The 16,671-nt window shown below is 42.6% G+C and overlaps 1 protein-coding gene across 2 annotated transcripts in view; it reads left to right on the forward strand.

Annotated features, from left to right (window-relative positions):
• Nucleotides 1–15,078: 15,078 nt before the first annotated feature.
• Nucleotides 15,079–16,671, forward strand: part of CHD1 (chromodomain helicase DNA binding protein 1) — a 62,901-nt gene continuing 61,308 nt past the window's right edge. Inside the window, exon 1 of one of the 2 annotated variants that reach the window (XM_070938763.1) lies at nucleotides 15,079–15,376. The gene's annotated coding sequence lies outside the window, so the exon portion shown is untranslated. The remainder of the gene's footprint in view (nucleotides 15,377–16,671) is intronic. The other variant, XM_070938762.1, reaches the window with a different exon arrangement.

Genomic DNA, 16,671 nt, shown 5'->3' on the forward strand with positions numbered 1-16,671 from the left:
TTACTATTAAGAAATATATTCCATTATCCTCTAGATAGAATGATTACTGATAACTTTATTTCTTTAAGCAGGGAGCTAGTAAAAAGTGGGTTTGTGTGACATACTTATCTATGATTAATTTAACCATATTCAACTGCCTGGATTTGCATAATTCTAAACCAATTATCTAGGCTGGGTTCATACTACCTACTATCCTAGAATATAAATAACTGGGTAATGTTTATTGTGTCCCACTCAGTTGGAGAAATGTTGAGTTATAGACTTGGGTAGCAGAGCTGATGGAACAGCTTCACCCCTGTTACTAGCCAAATTATAAAAGATTCTCTTTTTAGTGTATTCAAGATTCTCTCGGTGAAACATCCAAAGAACTATTTATTTAGTTTATTACATTTATTTGCTGCCAATCTCATTTTGAAGCAACAGTTGTTGTGTCTACTTTTTAACTTAGAGCAGAAGAAAATATACATCAAAGTCTCCCTTTTCTCACAACCTTATAAAAATGATCAACTAAAGGAGAGATTGTGGGAGACCTAAAGTCATCCATCTGAACAAGACTCCTTGCTCCGAGTTTAACATCTTTATCATTATTCTACTCTGTCTTTCTAGCAGAACACTTGTATCAATGGGTGGGTTGCTGAAATGTTCCAATTTCTAATGAAAATGCAAATCTGATGCATTCAAATGTGCAAATGATGATGCATTTAAAAGAGGCTGTTGAAATGAGCAGCCTAAAGATGGAAGAAAGTCAGTCAAACATCTTTGCAGAATTCATTTGTAATAAGAAACTTCATGACTAATTGCTGTAGTCAGGGCTTTTTCTCCAATCTTCCTCCCCTGATGTTTAGAGCTGGGAATAGCACTAACAGAAACTGCCGGTGAAACATTCAACGAATTATCCCAAGCTAGTTCCTTTTTCTTTTTAAATCAGACAAGATAGCAGCTGAAGCATGAACATTTATTATTTCAATTTCAATTCCTACTCTGTCTTTCAGCCCACAGGGTGCTCAAGGCAATTACAAGTGCAAAACAAAACATGAATAAAAATTGTAATAATTAATAATCCAGTTCGATTGCGCTGTACAGGACCTCTTCCCTGAAGAGAGAAAGAGGAAGACTTGGAGGCTACTTGCAACTCCTAAAGAAACCACACCATGGCAACAACACAGGAAACAACCCTTTCTGCCTACTTGAGATTAAAAAAGAAAACCAGACTAACCCAGATCTTCACTATAGAGTCATTGTTCCGCAAATATTTCACATTATCTTATTTTTTTATTTATTATTACAATTTATATAGCCACTCATCTCATATTTATGATTCTGGGAAACTTACAAATATTGTTAAATAACTTCCTATTGTCCATTTCTACTTGCCACCAGGAAGGAAGGAAGGAAGGAAGGAAGGGCTTTAACAATAAGAAGTCTCCACTTCTATGGTACTATTTTAGGGTGTATCTTCTCCTTCACCACAGCACAATCATACTACAACAGTACAAATTTCCCTTGTTTTTCTTTGATTTTGTTTTGATATTGTTTCCAGACAAATATAATTAATCACTCATGAATTGGTAGAATTAGAGAGTATTTTTCCCTTTATTCCAATACAATTCAATGGGAGCTTCATGGTGTATAAAATTTGTTCAGTTTCACATCTTGAAGGTAAAGTCTAGTGATGACCCCATTTTCATCCTTGTCTGTCCCAGCCTTTCTGTTCCCATTAGTATTTGATTTTTTGAGTTCCTTTAATGCCATCGTCTCATCTTATACCACTCTATTTTTGACAGTAGCTTCTCTCCAGCCTTTCATCAAGTTGGAGAAAGCAGAACTCCACTCGGCTATTATTTTGGTAATCAGAGGAGACACATTTCACTTTATCTGCCAGTCTTCCTATATGTATCATTATCGCTTCACTTCCTCCCCTTGAAGTAGCTTCTTGTCCAACAGCTATTCGGTTTAGTTTGTCTGAAACTATAGGAGGTCTGATTGGTTACACAATCACAAGTGTTTTTTTTCTCCCTCAGTTTTGGCTCTGACTTTGTGCCTTCCTATTTGTATCTTTATAGCACTTTAACTGGAAGATACCTAGTTGGGATATAGGAGGAGGAGCAGACAAGATCATACAGAGTCCTGAGACACAAGAAATGGTAGTAGTCTTCTACATTGGGCGATGTTGTAGTTGCATTGTAATAAAGGAAGAGAGAGGGCAACAAAGCCAGAGCAGGCATTGATTTTTATAATTTCAATAGGACTTGGCAGTGATTGGAACTGATAAAATACTGTAGAACAACATAGGGATTGGCGGTATGGACAGTGAATTTTACATGCTGGCATTGCAAGAATGGATGGGACTTTATAGACTTGACTGTATTTTAAGTCAATAATGTAAAAAAGACTCTCTTAAACATCCCAGTGAGAGCACATCAGTGAAAAGCTTTTGACACAGCCCTGATACTAACAACAAATCTTCAACTAATATTTGCATATAGATATCTAAATAAATACTTATTGGCATGATATATTTTTTAATACCAAAGCAGAATGGTGAAGTGATCCTTTCCTACTTGAAATGGTTAGGGCTGGGAAGGCTGCTGCAAAAAAAAAAAAAAATCCTGGAAACTTGTTGTCGTTCAACAATTTTTTATTATGTTTCTTCAAAGTGTCTCAGTCCTAAGATTCAATTGGTTCTTTTTTTAATCTGACATAATGCTTGCTTTGTTCCAATAAATACAGGTGTACCAAGTAAAATGGAGCTAATTGATCCAGGGCAAAGAAGAGTATGGGTTTACATACTGTGCTTAAACTCAAGTACAGTTTACTTGTTTATGGCTGAGCAGATTGTGTAAATCCAACCTCTGCTATTTGTAAGCCAATTCTTAAAGCTTTTTTATATGATATAAAGCCAACCTATCTTGGTTTATTCAAGAATTGGTGATTAAGCAAATCATGGTGAGCCATGGTATTGTAATAAAGGCACAGTATTAGGGAATTTTGTACAAATCCTAGTAGAAAACATTTAGGACTTTAAATTCATGTTTCCCGTTTCTAACAGCTATGTAATATTGATTAAAATAAAAATAAGAGTGATCTTTACACTAACTAAAATCAAATTTTATTTCATTTCTCATTTATAATTATAAATAAATATATAACTACAATACCAGAAAACAATATTGGGTTTTCTCTCACATGAAGTATGATTTTTCAGGCAGAAAATCTATGGCATTTCTCCATTAGAGGGAGCCAGAATCTTTTACTCAAAATTATAAAGTAACATTCATCAACTTAATAAAATGAAATGAAAAGTAAAATAAAATGAATAAAATTAAATCTTAATAATATGATTTATGATCTTGGAATTAACCACATGAGTGTAACTTTACAAAAGTACTTGAAAAAATACTGCACTTGGGGGCACTGTAGAAGTGGGAGACTTTCAAAACTTTTCAGGGAACAATTCTAATCAACAGTAACACTTTCAAGCAAATGTTCAATCAAGTCTTATTGGTATGGGCCAACAAGTGCAAGTTTTTCTGGACTTATTCAAAAATACTTCGTTTTTTACTCATATAGCTATACTTATATACTTACCTGTATTTGATTTCAGTGCCACCTGATACCAAACTGATTCCCAGCCAGATCTGGTAGGATGGGTAGGAACAATTGGGAAGAGACATTAATCTGGTCCTAAGCCATAAAGGACTTTTAATTAATAACTGGTATCTTGAATTACACCTGGAAGCATATCACCTTATTCTGACTCAGCTTTTATCCATTCTGAAGGCATTCAGATATAGTCGTACCTGAATGAATTTGCCAGCCGTTAGAATGAATTTAGTTTCCCAGTGTATCTCTCCTCCCAATTCTGCATCAGAAGGATGGGAGCCCTTCAGAACACTTTGAGAAGAAAAACATTCCTCTGCACAAGTGAAAATTGATATTCCACAATACCTTCAATACAATCTGCCAAATTCTCCTCTCAGGTTTTAGAGGTAAATGGATCATTCAAGTGATTATGCTTATTAGAGAATAATAGTTATTTATTAAATCTAAGAGAACTTTCTTTTACCTGTTCTAAAACACCATACAATCAATTAAATTAGATTATTCCTATCATACCATTTTAGAAGAGGAAGAAAAACAGGTGAGACAGCATTTCAGAGTTGCACTGAACAATGGGAATATTTCAAGAATGCTGTTTATAACCGTGCTTTGTTGATATATGGTAAGGGGACCAGAAAGACAGCAGATTGGTTTGAAACCCATTCGGAGAAGCTGATGCCAGCCATTGAGGAAAAAAGGAGAGCTCTAACTGCATATAAAGCCTGTTCTAGTGAGTGCAACCTATAGGCTCTGCGAGCTGCTCATAGCAAGGTCCAACAGATCGCTAGGAGATGTGCCTATGATTATTGGCTGCAGCTTTGCTCACGGATCCAGATAGCAGCTGACACAGGCAACATTAAGGGGATGTATGATGGCATCAAGCAGGCCTTAGATCCAACACAGAAGAAATCTGCCTTTCTGAAGTCCATTACAGGTGAGGTTATCCAGCACTGAGCACAGCAGATGGCACGCTGGGTGTAACATTACTCTGAGTTATACTCCAGAGAAAACGTGATAACTGAAGAAACATTAAATAACATTGAGTGCCTGCCTGTCCTGGAGGAGCTTGATAGTGAACCAACTTTAGAAGAACTAAACGTGGCCCTGGATTCCCTTGCCGCTGGCAAGGCACCTGGGAAAGATAACATCCCTGCCGAAGTTCTGCAGTGTTGTAAAGAGAACATCTCCACTGAATTGCATGAAATCTTCTGTCTTTGTTGAAGGGAAGGTAGAGTACCACAGGACATGAAGGATGCAAATATCGTTACAATGTATAAGAACAAAGGCGGCAGGGGTGACTGTAACAACTACTGCGGCATCTCTCTTCTTAGTATCGTAGGGAAGCTGCTTGCCCGTGTCGTACTGAAGAAGCTCCAGGTGCTTGCAGAGAGAGTTTATCCAGAATCACAGTGTGGATTTCGAGCCAACAGTTCCACTACGGACATGGTATTTTTTCTTAGACAGCTGCAGGAGAAATGCACGGAACAAAGGCGACCGTTTTTCGTAGCCTTCATAGATCTTACGAATGCTTTTGACTTGGTTAGTAGGGATGGCCTTTATAAAATTCTCTCCAAGATTGGATGTCCACCTCAGCTCCTTAACATCATTAGGTCCTTTCACGAGGAAATGAAAAGCACTGTAGTTTTTGATGGCTTAACATCAAATTCCTTTGACGTTCGAAGTGGAGTGAAGCAGGGTTGTGTACTTGCACCAACTTTATTAGGGATCTTTTTTGCTGTCATGCTGAAACATGCTTTTGGAACTGTAACAGATCAGACAGAAAACTCTTTAATCTCTCTAGATTGAGAGCAAAGTCTAAAGTCCAGCTGAAATGCTTATGAGATTTCCTCTTCGTTGACGATGCTGCCGTTACTGCTCACATTGCCAAAGACCTTCAACAATTTATAGACTGTTTTAGCAATGCCTGCCAAGACTTTGGGCTAACAATCAACCTGAAAAAGACACAAGTATTAGGTCAGGACATGGATTTATCGCCCTGTATTACAATCTCTGCACAAGAACTGGAGGTTGTCCATGACTTTGTGTACCTCAGTCCAATTATTTCTGATACTCTCTCTTTAGATACGGAGCTGAATAAATGTATTGGTAAAGCGGCCACCACGTTCTCCAGACTTACAAAGAGAGTATGGCTCAATAAGAAGCTGACAGAACATACAAAGATCCAGTCTATAGAGCCTGTGTTCTGAGCACACTCTTGGACTGCAGTTAGTCTTGGATCCTTTACGCATGGCAGGAGAGAAAGTTGAACACCTTTCGTATGCGCTCTCTCCAATGTATTCTTGGCATTACTTAGCATGACAAAGTTCCAAATAGCGCAGTCTTGGAATGTGCGGGAATTTCCAGCATGTATACACTATTGAAACAGCAACATCTACGCTGGCTTGGGCATGTCCTGAGAATGGCTGATGGTCGGATTCTGAAAGATTTCCTGTATGGAGATCTAGTGCAGGGAAAGTGCCTTAGAGGGAGACCACAGCTGTGATATAAGGATATCTGCAAGAGGGATCTAAAGGCCTTGGGAATGGACATTAATGACTGGGAAACGTTGACCTCTGATCATTCAGCTTGGAGGCTAAAGACGCAGCATGGCCTTCTCCAATTCAAAGAGACACTTGTTCGGCAGGCTGAGGCAAAGAGGAAGTCCCGGAACCAGTAATATCTGGGGGCTGAATGTATCTGCCCTCAGGATAGATACAGAATGTATCTGCCCTCAGTGTGGAAGGGATTACCACTCTCGATTGGCCTTTTTAGTCACACCAGATGCTGTTTTAGGACATCTTTCCAGAGCACGATACCATAGTCTTTTGAGACTGAAGGTTGCCAATGTACAGTTTTAGAAGAGGAAGAAAAACAGGTGAAACAGCATTTTAGAGTTCAGAAGCACTGTAGAGGCCTGCCCATGAATTACCACCAGATGGCAGTTGGAAAGTCTTCATATATACAATATAATCTTCTCGATGGTCTAAAACAGGTGTCAGCAACCTGCAGCCCCAGAGCCACATGCGGCTCTTTCGTCCCCCTGCTCTGGCTAGCTGGCACCGCCCTTCACCTTCCCTTCCCAGTCACCATTCGCATAGCCTGAGAAGGTAAGGGCGATGGCGGGGATGGAGACTCGCTCTGAACAAGAGGGAAGCACCCCTGTACTTGCCTCTCATCTTGCGGAGGCTTCTTCTGGTGCTTCTTAGTGCTACGTGCACCTGGGTTGCTTGGGGAAATGTGCGACTTGCTCTCTGCCCCAAAACACTGGCCCAGGCTGGCTGTGGCTGATGCTCCGCATCTAACAGTTTTCAGGAGGAGGAGGGAACACCATTTACAAAGTGGAGCATTGGCCGCAGCTGGCCTGGGCCAGTGTCTCAGGGCAGAGAGCAAGTCACGCGTCTCCCCAAGCGACCAAGATGCGGCCAGCACTAAGAAGAACCAGAAGAAGCCTCCGCAAGATGAGAGGCAAGTACAAGGGCACTTCCCTCTCTTTCAAATTGAATCTCCATCCCCGCCATGGCCCTTACCATCTCAGGCTACGTGAGGAGTAACTGGGAGGGGAGGGCAAGGGGCGGAGCCAGCCAGCCAGCCGACAGGCAGGGCCAGCTAGTCCCACAACAGCAGGGGGACAAATGAGCTTCCTTTATCTGGGAACCTGAAATGACTCTTGATTTAAATCATATGGTAAAAAGCACCCAAAGAAGAAGAAAGAACATCAGTAAAAAAAACCCAACCCTCGCCTGTTTTTGGAAATGCTTCAAGAGGGAGCACACACACACACACACACACACGAGAGAGGGGGGAAAAGAGAGAAGGAGGGAAGGGAGAGGGGGAGAGAGAAATGAGAGAGAGCTAGAGGGAAAGAATGAGAGAGAGGGAAAAGAGGGAAACAGAGAATGGGGAGAGGAAGGAAGGAAGGAAGGTTCCTGTCTCCTGAGATAGACCAGCTTGATACATCCCATTCTTCATGGACAGTCCCCTGTGCCTTGAGGTTCAGGGATGGTAGTACAAACATACGCAAGAGCGGACTTGGTTGCTTTGAGGGATGCCCCCCTTTCCTTGGAATGGCCTGCTGGCCTGGCAAAGCGGGTCTTATGCTTTGGGAAGAGTTTGACTCTGTTACCCCAGAGGGAGTGGACAGGATCATGGGGAAGCTGAGTGCGGCCACATGTGTGTTGGACCCGTGTCCCTCTTGGCTGGTTTATTCAACCCGGGAGGTGACACGAGGCTAGATCCAGGCGGTGATAGCAGCTTCTTTGAAGGAGGGTAACTTCCCGACCGCCTTGAAGGAGGCGGTGGTGAGGCCTCTCCTCAAGAAGCCGGCCTTGGATCCAGCTGTTTTAAGTCATTTTTGTCCAGTCTCCAACCTCCAGTTGCATCCCTACTTGGACTGAGATGCCCTATGCAGTTATTCATGTGCTGGTCACCTCACGGATTGACTACTGCAATGCTTTCTACATGGGGCTGCCCTTGAGGACCACTCAGAGGCTTCAGCTGGTGCAAAATGTAGCCGCGCTGGTTGTGATGGGAGAATCCCGATACTCCCATGCTACATCCCTGCTGTGCGGCTTGCATTGGTTACCGGTTGCCCTCCGGGTGAGATTCAAGGTGCTGGTGATGACCTATAAAGCCCTACATGGCTTAGGCCCAAGATATTTGGTGGACCACCTACAGCCAGCAACGATATCCCATCGCCCGGTTCGTGCCCATAGAGAGGGTCTGCTCAGGGTGCTGTCGGCTAGACAGTGCCGGCTGGTGGCAGCCAGGGGTAGAGCCTTCTCAGTGGATGCACCCACCCTCTGGAATCAACTTCCCTTGGAGCTCTGATTAGCGCCTGATCTTTGCACCTTCCATCGTGAATTAAAAACTTGGCTTTTTAAATCGCTTGACCTGGTCTGATGGGGGGTTTTAAGGGTTAAATTTTAAATTTTTTAGATTTTAGATTTTATTTTGTATTGTGGCTTGTGTTTTTATTATTGTGAGCCACCCTGAGTCCATTGGGAGATAGGGCGGCATATAAGCCGAATAAAATAAATAAATAAATAAATAAATAAATAAATAAATAAATAAATAAATAAATAAATAAATAAATAAGGAAGGAAGGAAGGAAGGAAGGAAGGAAGGAAAGAAAGAAAGAAAGAAAGAAAGAAAGAAAGAAAGAAAGAAAGAAAGAAAGAAAGAAAGAAAGAAGGGAGGGAGAGAGGAAGAGGAAAAAGAAAAAACAGAAATGAAAGGGAGAGAAAGAGAGAAATGAGAGAGAGAAAATGGGAGAAAGAGAGAAATGAGAAAATGATGAAGGAAAAGAATGAGAGAGGAAAAAGAGAGAAACAAATGAGAGAGATAAGGGAGAGAGGGAGAGAAATGAGCTGGAGGGAGAGAATGAGAGAGACGGGAAAGAAGGAAACAGAGAGAGAAGAGGGAGAGAGAGAAAGAAAGAGAGGGAGAGATGAAAAAAAGAAAAACAAATGAAAGGGAAAGAAAGAGAGAAATGAGAAAATGATGGAAGGAGAGAATAAGAGAGGAAAAGAGGGAAACAAATGAGAGAGAAAAGGAGGAGAGAAAGAAAAAGAAAGAAAAAAGAAAGAAAGAAAAAGAAAATAAGAAAGAGGGAGGGAGGGAGAGGAAAAAGAGAAAAACAGAAATGAAAGAGAAAGAGATAAATGAGAAATAAAAAATGGGAGAAAAAAGAAAGAAAAATGAAAAAATGATGGAGGGAAAGCATGAGAGAGGGGAAAAAAGAAACATGAGAGAGAGGGGAGAGAGAGAGGGAGAGAGAAATGAGAGAGAGCTGGAGGGAGAGAATGAGAGAGAGGGAAAAGAGGGAACCAAATGAAAGAGAAGGAGAAGGATAGAAAGGAAAGGAAAGGAAAGGAAAGGAAAGGAAAGGAAAGGAAAGGAAAGGAAAGGAAAGGAAAGGAAAGGAAAGGAAAGGAAAGGAAAGGAAAGGAAAGGAAGAAAGAGGGAGAGGGAGAGGAAAATGAGAAAAACCAGAAGAAAGGGAGAGGGAGACACACACACACACACACACACATTTCCCACAGAAAACACCCAGAGCCACAAAACCCGGGTAGGAGTGGTGGGACAGGTCATGTGACTGGGTAGGAGTGACGTTGAGTTGACCACACCCAGCCAGGTTTTGTGGCTCCCAGTGTTTTCTTTTCTGTGGGAAATGGGTCCACATGGCTTTTTGAGTGTTTTAGGTTGCAGACCAGTGGTCTAAAGAGAAAAGGCAACCTGACAGGTATACCCTGGTACCCAAATTATTTCAGTTCTTGTATGTCATAACCAAAACAAAGCTCATTTAATAGCAAACTGGCAATAAATAAAGTTGCATCAACAAATGTGTAACACATGCACAGGTAAGTGCCCCATCACATTCTCTGCTAGCTGTAGTTTCCAGAACAAGCTCAAGCTACCTAAAGTGCATAACTAAATCTAAGTTAACATATGTTTCCAGCATTTGCACAACTATACCTGGGCTATGCCTGCCTAGGAAAGGATATAATTGTGATATCAACAGAAGTACATATAAAGAATGGTTGATGTCTAGTTTACTGAAAAGAAGGACTAGGGGTGACATGATAGCAGTGTTCCCATATCTAAGGGGTTGCCATAAAGAAGAGGGAGTCAACCTATTCTCCAAAGCACCTGAAGGCAGGACAAGAAGCAACAGGTGGAAACCAGTGGTGGGTTGCTACCGGTTCGCCCTGCTTTGAGTGAACTGGGAGTGGCAGCGGCGGGAGGCTCCGCCCACCCATCAAAAATGCTCTGCGCATGCGCAGAACCTTCTGCACATGTGCAGAAGCGCCGCATGCACGCAAAGCATGCATGCACTCCCGCGCGCTCCCGGTAGCGAACCGGTAGTGCCAGGAATTGAAACCCATTACTGGTGGAAACTAATCTAGGAGCGAAGTAACCTACAACTAAGGAGAAATTTCCTGACCATTAGAACAATCAGTGGAACCACTTGCTTTCAGAGGTTGTGGATGCTCCAACATTGGATGTTTTTAAGAAGAGATTGGACAACCGTTTGTCTGAAATGATAGGGTTTCCTGCCTGAGCAGGAGGTTGGACTAGAACACTTTCAAGTCTCTTCCAATTCTGTTATCTTGCAAGGTGGCAATAAACACTGCAACATATAGAGGGTCACTTTTGTTGAAAATGACTTTAGGACTATCCTAAATTACATACAGCTCTTTCTGAGGGGATGCAATTTTATTCAGGACAGACTGATAAAATCCTTTGGATTCAAGGTTTCTTCTGGATAGCAAACCATTTCTTCATTAAGATCAGTGCCACTACTTCATAGGTAAAAATGCATACATCATTCCCTAGCCCTAGTTAACCACGTTCAGCTAGCTCAAGTAGTTGGCCAGACAGGTACAAACTAAGACTCATCTATTCTATTCAATCAGATACTGTATCAAAAGCAATGTTCAAGTTGGTTCAAGCAATTTTATTCCCGAAGGGCCTTATAAATATATGACGTGGATATTTGGTTTTCTAGGGCAGATAGCAGTATATATACCTTGCTTAATGACTGTCATGCTTAGCCACTATTCAAAGTTATGACTGTGCTGAGAAAGTAATTTTATAACCAGTCCTCATGTTTATGACCATTTAGCATCCCATAGTCAAGTGATTGACATTTAGACACTTCACAACCAGCATGTTTATGACCCAATTGCTATTTGTGCTCTTCACAGCCAGTGACTCTTACAACAAACTGAGTCTTACAAGCTGAGTCAATGGAAAAGTAAGCAGTAAAATTTCAACTTATGATCACATGATGTCCCATTTAATAGCCCAGTGACTCACTTAACTGCAATGGAAGTGACATCTAAATTTGTTGTAATCCATGATGTTTCACTTAGTTACCATTTTGCCAGTCCCAATTGTAGTCACTAAGTGAGGACTACCTATAAGACTTTTCCTATCCTAAACCACTCTAGCTAGAGTGTTGAGAGGACAACAAAGTAAACTGGGGGTGGAGGGGTCCTTGGTGCTGAGCTTGGTTTTCTTGCAGATGTTTCATTTACCTATTTCATTAGCTCGGTAATATCATCAATATTATAAGGCATGGTTTGCTCTCCGTTTATAGACAACTGGCCTGTCCTATCAGTATTGGTGGGGGTATTCTTGGTGGTTTTTTGATTAGGATGTTATTTACTGAGTTGGTTGTTCCTTGATTGGGTACAATTTACTGCTTGGTGTTAGTCTCTGCTTATCTGGATGATGATTGTAGCCAGGTGTTGTGATTTCTTCACCTTTTTATTGTCTCTCTTGAATGGTATGTAGATGTTTATCTCTATGCCTATTGATATCCGATTTGATGACTACCGGGATTCTAGGAATTCTTTAGCATTTTTGGACTTAGCTTGATCTAGGATGCTCAATCTCCCAGACGAAATAAAGTAAAAAAAAAAAAAAAAAAGGCTTTTTTGAGCTTTCATTGGTACTCATTAAGTACAATACCGTCATGACTATATTAGCAAGTCTTACATTACTTGTACTTTTGCTGTTTTCTAGAGTGTTTCATTGCATGGAAAACCAGGGGATAGCCAGAGTCTCACAGAGGGTACTCAGGAGCAATTGAGCCAGTATTCCATTCTGTTTTTGTGTCCCATATGTCAAGAAGGCCTTCTAAGCCTTCAAACCATCAAGACTCCATGATGTTCTGTAGTTGTCTAGGGATGGATCATCTTACTGGTTCTCCTAGGGCCGTGATGGTGAACCTATGGCACGTGGGCCAGAGGTGGCACGCAACGCCCTCTCTGATGGCACGCGAGCCATTGCCCCAGCTTTGCTGCGCATGCGTGCACCTTCCACTGGCCAGATGGTCTTCAGGTCTCTGCTATGCATGCGCAGGAGGTGGGGCACGTGCAGGGGTACACACGTATGCATGGGGGGTGGTTGTGCAGGGTAGCCGCACATGCATTTGTGGAGGATGGGGCACATGCACAGGGACTGTGTGTGCATTGCATTTTGGGGGTTTGGGTGCGTTTGTGCGTGTGCGCACGCTTTGGGCACTTGGTTTGGAAAAAGCCATCACTGTCCTAGGAGATAACATGATGCCATAAAACCAAAATTCTTAAGCTTCTGACCATTACAGAGGGAAATGAACCCCCTTCTCAAGCTATCTTTCTTTGAAACTTGGCATTTTAGTATAAAGCATAGGTTTTGGGCAGTGGCAGCTCACTTCATCAGATGCTTCAAACAAAGTGAGCTACATCTCATGAAAGCTTATGTCTTATAATAAAATCTATTCATCATGAAAAGTGACACTACACTTTCTAATTATTTGACCATTATAGATTAACATGGCTCTTTCACAATGCCTATTTTGGAAGCCATGGAATTCTGAACTGGTGCTAAGGTACTCCCTGGATGAGACATAAAAAGTATTATTGCTTTGAGAGATTTCTGTTACCAACTAATCTTAATGTTACCTAATGTTAGTCTAATGAAGCTACCCATTATTACAACTACTATTCCTTTGGCTGCTGCTTCATTTTCATCATTCCATTATGATTAATAATTAAATTAATCACAAATTTGTTCAAACACTCTTCTAAGTAAAATCAAACAATTAATGTTATAAACTAGCTTAGCATAGCATATTGTATAAATGCCAGCAATAAATAATTCTTTAGACGTACCTCCACTTCTGCTGACAGTTTCATAGCTGCTTTAACTCAGAGCCTTTAAAGAATCAGTTCTTGAAAGGAACATTATAATGCACATCATTTTGGCTACAAAAGTGCTTTTATGCAGCCTTTTGGTACGCAATACTTATTTTTCCTTCAACAATAAATGGAGACTTATTTTTTATGTAGTCTTCTATCAAGCACAGTTGTCACTTTTGCTGCTTTTTTAATTAGACAAAACATAATTTGCATCTGGGACAATATAATTATTTTCCTAACTCCTTGTGGACCTAGCAAACCTATTCTAATTTACAAAGTGATAAAACTCCTTAAGGATTAACATACAAATAAAAATAGAATATGCAGATTTCTTTTAGATCTTTGAAATCTAAATCCTTTTGAGTAGTTCTGAGGAAAAAAAGAAATATAGGAAAGTCAAGCATTATTTATGGCAGGATTCTTATAGGGTTCAGAACTCTTCAGAAATTGCATAGCTCCAATATAATTGGAAATAAGTGAATCTGTACTGTAAACTATTAATAAATGTATGCTTTTTTGAGATTGGATATGGTGAGTGAATGTAGAATTACTGTACAGTCAAAAATGATAGGAAGAAATGGAAGATAGACATGAGATTATTTCATTTTTTTTTCTATTTTCCATTTTGATTAAACAGAAGAAACTGTTAATATATATAAGTGATCTTATCTTTTTTTGAAGATTAAGCACATTAAAGGACTAAATAAGGAAATAAGGAAATTGCTTCAAATTTACTTTCTGAATCATAAATTCCTGCCGGCTGCATTAATGTGGGTGTAATTTTTTTTGCTCAGTCCTGGAATTAGAATGTACATTCTCAACCAAGAGCAATATTTCCCAACATTTCCTAAGTATAAAGCAAAGTTTCCATGAAATATCCACCACTCTAATTATTTTACCTGTTACCTAATATAACCTATTACTCAGCTTCTTGACCAGGTTTTTGAATGGATGAATTTCCAAGCAGTGACAATTACTATATAGAGATTTCCAGCTAGAAGAGTGAAAACAGGAGTCTTTATTCATTGGTCAGGATAAGACAAATTACAAATTATGTCAAAGTGTCCCTCAGATATCAACGCATAAATTATTCGATCTCTGCCCCCCCCCTCAAATCCAATATGCACGGATGTGATGTATGTGTCAGAAACGTACAGCGGGAGAAAAAAGGCAATTTAATTAATCTTAATTGTAATAGGAAGGCAAAGTAGGCTGTTGCCCCCACGAACACGGCTCTCTTTTCTCTCTCCTGACAGGAATTCAGCTGGATTCAAATTCCTGTCATACGTTTACCAAATACTCAATGCATCAGCGATCCCATCAGATTCAATGGAATAAATACTTCGACTAAAGAACTGCGTACCCGGAAGAAGGGAGAGAATTTTTTTTACCAACACGGGATTCAGACCGGATCGAAACTCGAACCCAGTTAGGAGCGGCCCGAATTGGGGAAGTAACCATCCCATCCGCAATCCCTCTCACGTTAGATCCCGACCCCGCCCCCGCCCCTTTTTTTTTTGTGGAGACCGAAAGGCGAAGCGCTCCAAGCGCGCGCTCAACCCGCTCTCTCCGTCCCCCCCCCACCTTTTCCCTGCGCGCCCTCAGCTTCCAAGGCCGGCGCGCGCGAGCCTCACCGCCAGCTTCCTTTCCACGCTGGCTCCTCCCTCCCCTTCCCGCTCTGTCCCACGGCTGACATCACGCCCGGGGTTTCCATCGGATGAGGGAGGGGGAAGAGGCTGCGCTGAACTGCTACGGCGGCAGCGTGATGGCGGCGGCGGCCGGGAGGACTTAAAGCAACGGCGACGCACGCCTGCTTACCTCAGGCATTTTTTTTTAACCCATTCCTTCCTCTCCTCCCCCGCCTCTCTTTCGGAAGGAGTCGCGCTCCCTCCCCCTTCTTTTGGGGGCAAACCAAGCGAAAGGGCCGGGAAGAGGCGAGGAGAAGGGTGAGGAGATCCAGGCCGGCCCGGGAGCGCCTCTTTCTCCGCCGCCTCAGCCCTTTTTTTAAGGGCCCGGCTGCAGGGCTTTTCCGCCGCTTCTTCGCCACGCTGTTCTTCCAGAGAGGCCCAGGCAGGCCTGGCGACGCTCAGGTAAGAGCGGCCCACTGAAGGAAGAAGCAGGAGACCGGGCAGCGTTGGGCTGACCGGTAGGCAGGGAAGATCGCAGGCCGACTTACTTGCCTGGGCGCCTGGAGGTTGGGAAAAGGAAGGGCGAGGGGAGGAAAAAGTATCAGGGAAGGCGGCAATAAGGCTCCGGCCCGAGTGAGCTGGGAGCCGATTTGCGGCCTTCGGCCTGGAATGGGCGAGAGAGAGAGAGAGAGAGGAGGGACGGGGCCCAGTCGTGCTTTCGGGAGAAGGCCGGCCTTCAGGTGAGCATTCGGGGAGGCGCCTGCAGGGGGCCAGCGCTGGGCAGAAAAATTGTCACTTTTATTAGCCCCACGCCAGATGCGGCACCGCGGCTCTCGCTTTGTCCCCTTCCCCTCCCACAGCGGCTCGGACGAAGCGACCACGCTGCTGCCCTGGCCCTGAGTCCGGCTATTTTCATCTTCCCCCGCCATCTCCCTTTGTTTACCAGGCTGCGGCTACGGAGAGAGAGGCGGTTGTGAGAGAGTCAAAAGAGGCTTTCGCAAGCGGGCGAGGGAAGGGCGGGCGGGCCGGCCGCGGCCAGCTTTGAGAGGGGGAAAAAAAAAATCCCGGTGACGGTAATAGTAAAAAGAGAGAGAGAGAAAAGGAAGGCGCCGTGTGCGGAGTCGTGAGAGACACCCACGACGCTACGGGGGAACCGGAGGGAGGGGAGAAAGCCCATTTGTTTTGGCACCCACTAAATCCACGAGGCCCGCTCCTCATTGGCTGACAGGCTGGCGGTGAGGGTGTCTATGCGCTGCCTTCCTACTGCTCTAAACGGTGGCCCCGCCTTTGCCTGGGTTTCCTAAAAAGAGGAGAGCGCGGGAGAGAGAACCCCGCACGAAACGCAGCTGGGCTGATGCGTGCCAATAATGGGCTTCGGGCTCTGGTGTTAGTTTGCGTCGGTTCCAACGATGTGCCCAGTCTTTCCCTGTAGTTGCGCAGGAGCTTGGAACTTTTAATTAAAGTGGGCCTTATTCTAGTCTTAAAAACAGGCCAACACTGTATTGTATTGCCTTGTAATGATATATATGCACACTTTTTGTCATCCTAAAACTGTCTTTTCATCTCACATATGAGTGGGTTAAAAAGATGTGATTTCCCCCCCCCCTTGTTCTATATTCAAGTGTCAATTTATAAAATAAATTAATACATACACTATATATACACACACATACACCACACATGTATACACACGTGTATATGTATATGTACGTATACAGTGGTGGGATTCAAATAAGTTAATCGGTTCTCTGCCCTAA

The sequence above is a fragment of the Pituophis catenifer genome, unplaced genomic scaffold (assembly GCF_029215685.1).
Source record: "Pituophis catenifer annectens isolate HBS135680 unplaced genomic scaffold, rPitCat1.0.hap2 SCAF_2, whole genome shotgun sequence".
NCBI classification, from domain to species: Eukaryota; Metazoa; Chordata; class Lepidosauria; order Squamata; family Colubridae; genus Pituophis; species Pituophis catenifer.